The sequence below is a fragment of the Condylura cristata genome, unplaced genomic scaffold (assembly GCF_000260355.1).
Source record: "Condylura cristata isolate star-nosed mole 26May11 unplaced genomic scaffold, ConCri1.0 scaffold00004, whole genome shotgun sequence".
In the NCBI taxonomy this organism is placed as follows: Eukaryota; Metazoa; Chordata; class Mammalia; order Eulipotyphla; family Talpidae; genus Condylura; species Condylura cristata.
Window position 1 is genome coordinate 4,107,849 of NW_004567105.1, and position 6,466 is coordinate 4,114,314.

The following is a 6,466-nucleotide window of genomic DNA, read 5'->3' on the forward strand; positions in this document are numbered from 1 at the left end:
GAAAAGTGGAATTCTTATGTATTAAACATAAAGTTGTCTCTCTTTTATGTGTTATCCACTCAACTCTCATTTTTATCATTAGTGGTGCTAATGGTAAAAGCTACCATAATTTTGTTCTTCTTCTATGCCAAGCACATTTTATGAACTGGATAGGTCAGGGCTCTTTGGTTCCAAGTGTTGGGAAACCAGCTCAAACTAACTTGACCAGGAGGAATATCTAGTGACTTCAGTCATGAGGACAGACAAGCAGGCTGGGGCCAGGCATGTTGGACCTAAGGATGTCATGGTATTTTGATATTTTCAGACTCATCCGCTCCTCATCCCCTGGGTGTTGACTTGTTTTTGTTGGGTTGAAGAGGAAATTTCTCCCTACCCCTCTGAGTTCTTCTCAGGTTGACTGAACAATCAAATCAACCTTACACATACAATAGCCAAATTGATCGTTCATAGTCTCAGTTAAACAAACAAACAAACAAACAAACTTTGAAGTGGATTAAAATAAAAGCTTAATCCAGTGAGTAAGATCAGACTTGACTCATCTGAGTCTGCTTGCAGGTCCATCTTTGTGTGCCTACCTCCTGGAGTTTCATGCTCTGTTTCTGGAGCACACATATTAACATTTGCTGTGCCTTCATTACCATCCTGTGATGCCCTTCTGTCTCCTGGATGACTACACTGCTTTGAACTCTACTATGCTTGAACTCTGCTGCTCCTACTTTCTTTTGGTTAATTTCGTTTACTCTGTTTTCCTCCAGCCATTACTTTCTTATCTATTGCCCCATTGATTCTTCAGGAACATTCCCATAAGTCTCAACATTCTCATTACATCTCATTGCTAGAACACAACTATATGTCTATGGCATCTTTTTCTTTTTAAAAAGGTGTTATATTAAAACAAACTTAAAATGTTCTTTTATAATTATATCATTGTTGCTGTGTTAAAGAGTTATTGAGGTACAATTTCCCATGAAACCTGCCCATTTAAAATTTAGAGTGTTGCAGTGATTACCACAATCCAGTTTTTGTTTTTCATCACCCCAGAAAGATCCCTCACTACTCTTTTTAATCAATGCTTGGGAGCCGAGTGAGGGAGTCATCTGTGGCCGGCCAGCACTGGGTTACTTATTATTGCCAATGTTACCAGTTAACTTGAAGTTTTTTTCTTTCAATACCTGTAAAGATTTAGGGAAATCACATTGAATTTTTGTTGATATTTCCCTCATAGCAAGGCAAAGAAATACTTAGGTTGAACTGTTCTGTCTTGTCACTTTCAAACCTTGATGAATTACCTTCCCAGGGCTAAGATGCCTTCACCCAGTTTCTGATGTTTCCACTACCAGGTAGGAAAGAACAAAGAACATTGTGGCCCAAGTCTGAGAAATAGAAATAACTCTTTCCAAGATAGAAAGTGATTCCATTCAAGCAGGACTGAGGAGGTTTTTGCTTGAGTCACAACATTCTTTTATCCCTTATTTTATTTAAAACACTAACTAATAGTATCAAGTCACAATATGATCACAGTGACTACCATTTATTAACTGTTTACTCTGCTTCAAACATTAAACTAAATTTGTGACAAGCGGGACATCACTGTAACCTTCCTAACAGTCCTCTGAGAGAGAGACCATCCACTCTATTCTTACAGACAAGTCAAGTCTGGAGAGGTCTTCCAAGCGCCCTGCAGTTGCTGCTGGGTAAGTACAGAAATAAAGCCCATAAAGGTACAATCATCTTAAATTCTGGCCTTCATTGCTGGTGGCCTAGGGATCAAGTCTCAGTGATATCACCGTTCCATCCCTGGCCAGGGAGTTGGTTCCCACGGCGCAGCAGACCTCTCCTGTCCTCCTTCAGGGCTTGTTAGCTGGTGCTTGCTTTCCTCTTCAGGTCTAGATACTCCCGCTGTTCTGCTTCCTGATTTTATTATTATATATTTGTTTATTTTGTAGAAGAATTGGGGCCTAGCCCAGAGGTGGGGGTTTGAGAAGAAGGTGAGAGGATTCCCCAGACACAGAGTGGGAAGCAGCACAGTTAGATTGATGAAGTCCACGGCTGAGGGAGCAGGGGGGAGACAGGAGAGGCCTGCTGCGCCCTGTGGATCCCTCCCTGGCCGGGGGTCGAACAAGGCCCTCGACCTTGACCTTTGGACTTCTCACTAGGAGAGGTGAGCCCCACTCCTCACACACCCTCCTGAGGTGACTCTGCTGTGAATTCGGCTGGAGCAGTAACCAGCATTGTTAAACCATCCTCACCCCAGGCGTGAGCCATGAAGTGCACTGTGGCTCTTTTTCTGTCCTTACAAAGTGTTTTGCTATCCCTGGAACTAAATCTCTCTTTCAATCTGCCTCTCTGCTCACCTTTCCCCCTTACGTACTTAACAGTGTAGCTCCAAATTCTCCCCGGGTTGTATAAATCTCCTGCCAGGACTTGCAGACTCTTTTCAGCGCCCACACACTTCCCCTTTCTCTCCCAGACCTCAGCTCACTTCCCCATGGGCGCTCGGTCTGTGGGCTCTGGGTATGATACTGGTCCTTGTGTTCGCTCTTGTGACCACACTGCTGTTTTAAGCCATTTCTGCAGGTGTCTTTATGATTCATCCGCAGAGACCTCACCAAGAAGTCGATATTACTGTCCCAACTCCAAGTGCCTGTGGGTGAATTCTTGTCCAAGAGTCGGGAGATCTTTCTGAATGAGTCCGGCGCACGCCTTGGGGTTTTACCTAATGGAAACAACAAAACAAGCCAACTCCCAAAGTTACTCATTCCTAGTCCACGTGACAGAGAATAATCAAGTCCACTCCTACCCTGGATCAAAGTTGTCATTTAAATTTGAGTCACCTCGTACATTTATTTACTTACTCTTTCCATCATCACCATTTTATCAGTCATGCTCCTATGGGATAGCTAAGATTGGCGTGGAACACAGTCATCCTAGGAGACTTCATTTAGTACTGTGTGCTAAGTGTTCTGTTAAGGTTTTTTAAACATTACCTCATAAACCCTCCCTAGGGTCCCTGTGAGGATGGTTGTTGCTGGCGGGGAGGGGCTGGGTGACATTGGCCCAGTGCCTGTTTTATCCAAACCTGCACCCAGCCATGGATAGAAAAATTAATGTGGATGCTGCCATTGACCTCCAGGGAAAAAGGTCTGTAAACCACTCGGGGAGCTCATGTTTTGCTAGAGCATGAAAAGCCAAGAAAAGAGTCAAGTCAGGAGAGACTCCACAGGGGCTCACAGGTACAGGAGCCAGTGGGTGCCTGCAGTTGGGCTGGACATTTGGTATTAGGGCCTCCTGGTACCGGGAGTGACCCGGTAATATCTGCCAGCCCAGCCAAGAGGGAAGAAACCCTGCAGGTAGACCTCACCTGATCCAGAAGCAAGTAACAGCCTGCTTGGGACCTACAGTGTCACCCAGCCACGTGCTCATGAGTTTAAACCCTGAGGGTCACTCTAGGCCACCCTGCCCACCGACACAGGGAAAGGACTAGAGAGGAGTGGTGATAAGGAAGCTGCTCAAGCTTTGACCCTAGAACATTCTGGCTCCGAATCCCTGCCCTGTTTCATCATAGATGTATGACCTTAGGCCTTGTAGCTGGAAGACCAGACCTTTCTGGATTTGTTTTCTTAATTTTTGAAGATTTGTTTATTGATACATACAAAGCTGGGGTGTAGGGGCTGGGGGGTGGGGTGTGGTGAAAGGATTGACCAGAGACAGAGCAAGGAACAGACTGACAAAGTACACTGCTGAGGGGAGCAGCGGGTGGGTCAGGAGTGGTCTGCTGGGCCATATGGGTCACCCCCTGGCTGGGGATTGAACTTGTGCTGCAGTGGCTGCGGTAGCTTCATAGTGCTGGGCTTTAACCCCGTTGCGCCACCATGGAGGGCCCTGGATTAGTTTTCTTGAATGAGGAAGAGAGTACTGTTAGGGGTGATGGTTAAATTAGATCATGCAAAGTTCCTAGCACAGCATATTTCACCAGGTAACGGCCCAAGCTGCTGTTGTTACAGGTACTATCCTGAAACCAGGCTCGTTGAACATCTGCCCCAGACAAGGCAGTCTGTGCTCAGACAGCCAGAGCTCACGCTTGCCTTCCTTCCCTGCCAGGGCCACAGTCAACTCTATTTACAGCAGCCATGTGGGCCTTTTGTCTGTTGGGTAAACTGTCAAGGCATGGCCTTTTGGGGCAGCTTTGTGCCAGAGATGGATGTTTTCACATTTGAAATAAATAAACAAGAAAGCCCCAACTGACTGCTGTGTGTGTGTGTGAACATGTATCTACTACCTAGCTGCCTATATTCTCATCTGTACCAACCCCACTGGGGTTTGTATGTTATTTGTTGTGAATCCTTAGCACCCTAGTTTGACAACCAGGAGGGGTTCAATAAACAGTTTTTGAACGAACTGTTTGAAAGTTGACCTACTCAGTGAAGTTCTCTTTTTCTGATGACGCTTTCTTCTTTAGTTCTCTATGAAAGCACTTCTCAGATTTAATTCTTGAAACCCTAAGATTATCACAGGCACCAATTTGAGGAAACCCAAGCACACAGTGAAATCAGGCTTCCATTTGCTTCTAAGGTGCTTGTCCACAGAGGGGCAGTAAAGCATAATAGTTTAAAATCCAGGTCTTGCCTTATCCAATGTCTTGTTTTTAAAAAATTGTAGACTATCATAAACATGGCGTAAACTTTGAAAATTTTTTAGAGAGCTTGTGGACGGGCTGAAGGATTTGAGAAATTGGGGAAGCTGGTTGACATAAATGCTATGGATTACTGACAGAAGCTCTTTGTCCTGCTCTGGATCTAGAAAGTGAAGGTAGTTTTTTACCACACAGGGGTTTTTTAAAAAATATGGTTTGAGAAGTCTTATGATTCCTGAGTTTTGTGTCAAAAGATTTTTCTTATTCTGAGCTAATAATAAAAAAAAAAAGGTCTCATGTTTTCTTCTAGCTCTTTTGTTATTTTATTGTTCAGATTTAATTTCTCAATCCATCTGGAATTTATTTTGGTAGTAGGTGCGAAGTGTGGTTCCACTTTTATTTTTCTCCCAGATGGCTACCTCGTTGTTCCAACACCATTCATTGAATTCATCATCTCCCTGCTGATTTGAAATGCCACTTTGATCATATTCAGACTTTTTGAATGCTGTTTAAGGCTAGTTTTTTTTTTTTCCTTGTCTTGATTTGAGTGAAAATTCTTCAAGTATACTTTTAAAACAACCCAGAGGTTGGGGTTTTAAAACTTCATTTGAAAATTATGTAGAATTATCAATTTCCTATCCAAACAAGGTTTGTATCCTCACTTCATTACCAAGCTCGTTTCTGTTTCTTTCTTTAAGTGTACTGCACACAACCTTCAAATATTATGAACATTTCTCTCGCCCAGCTGTCACTACACCAAACTACATATGTTATATTTCCCTAAATCATCTTGCTGTGCTCTTTGCAGCTCTTCTGTATTGCTGATGCCTGCAGCTAACAAGTTGTTAGGTATGTAACTATTTTAGATGAGGCCTCAAAGAGAAAGCCTATCACTCCCTCCCTAGTTTGTCCAAACAAATGGGCATTCACTTCCATTGAGCACAGGGGTAGGCTGTGTTTCTGGAAAACAACAGATTTTGAAGAGCTATGGCAGCCATTACTCAGGCCTTTAAATCGTCCACCTGAGTGGGGGAGAGGTGGCCTATAAAATGCCAACAACTATTGTGGGCTTTTATTTTTGCTATTTATTCCAGTAAAATGATTCAGAAGCTGAAGCAAAAGGGTCACCCTGTACTTGGTCTTTAACCCAAAGAACTGTTTGCACAGATATTCATCTGAGATACACCCAGCCTCCACCTCAACAGATGCTCTTTCAAATGTTTCATGACTCTCCCCAGCAATCAATCTCCATTTAAGGGAGGAGGAGGATGCTGCCAGCGACAGGCACTGCTGGCATGAAAACGAGCCTGAAATTTCTATTTCAAAGCTGGACCAAAATATATTTGGCTTTTGTGGTCTATTTAAAATTTCAAGTTAAGTCAAAGAAAAATCACTCCCATCCTCAATGGGCTTGAGTCCCTCACTCGCAGACGGGAGCGTGGCAAGTGCTAAGAGCCTCGCAGAGAAGAGAGAACTTAAGAGCCCTGAGCGGCGAGGTTCACACCATGAAACCAGGTATAAAAAACTTGGAGTGAAAAGAGAAGCCTTGAGCGAGTGCTAAAGTCCCCCCATTTGACCTCCTCACCCCGGGGTCTGGATCAAGGTCAGTTTTCCGTGTCAGTTTTCCCGACCAGTCACCTCAGCCTAGCATCCTCCCACCTCAAGACCTGCCACCTCCTAACTCCTCAGGGACCTCTCCATCTCAGAGCAGCCCTCATCTTGGGGCCTTCTTCCTCACAGCAGCTTGCCTTTAGCTCAGGGCACCTCAGCTACCCCTAATTTCAATGCCCCCCATCTCAGAGTCCTCTCTCTGACCTCAGCATCTTCATTAGC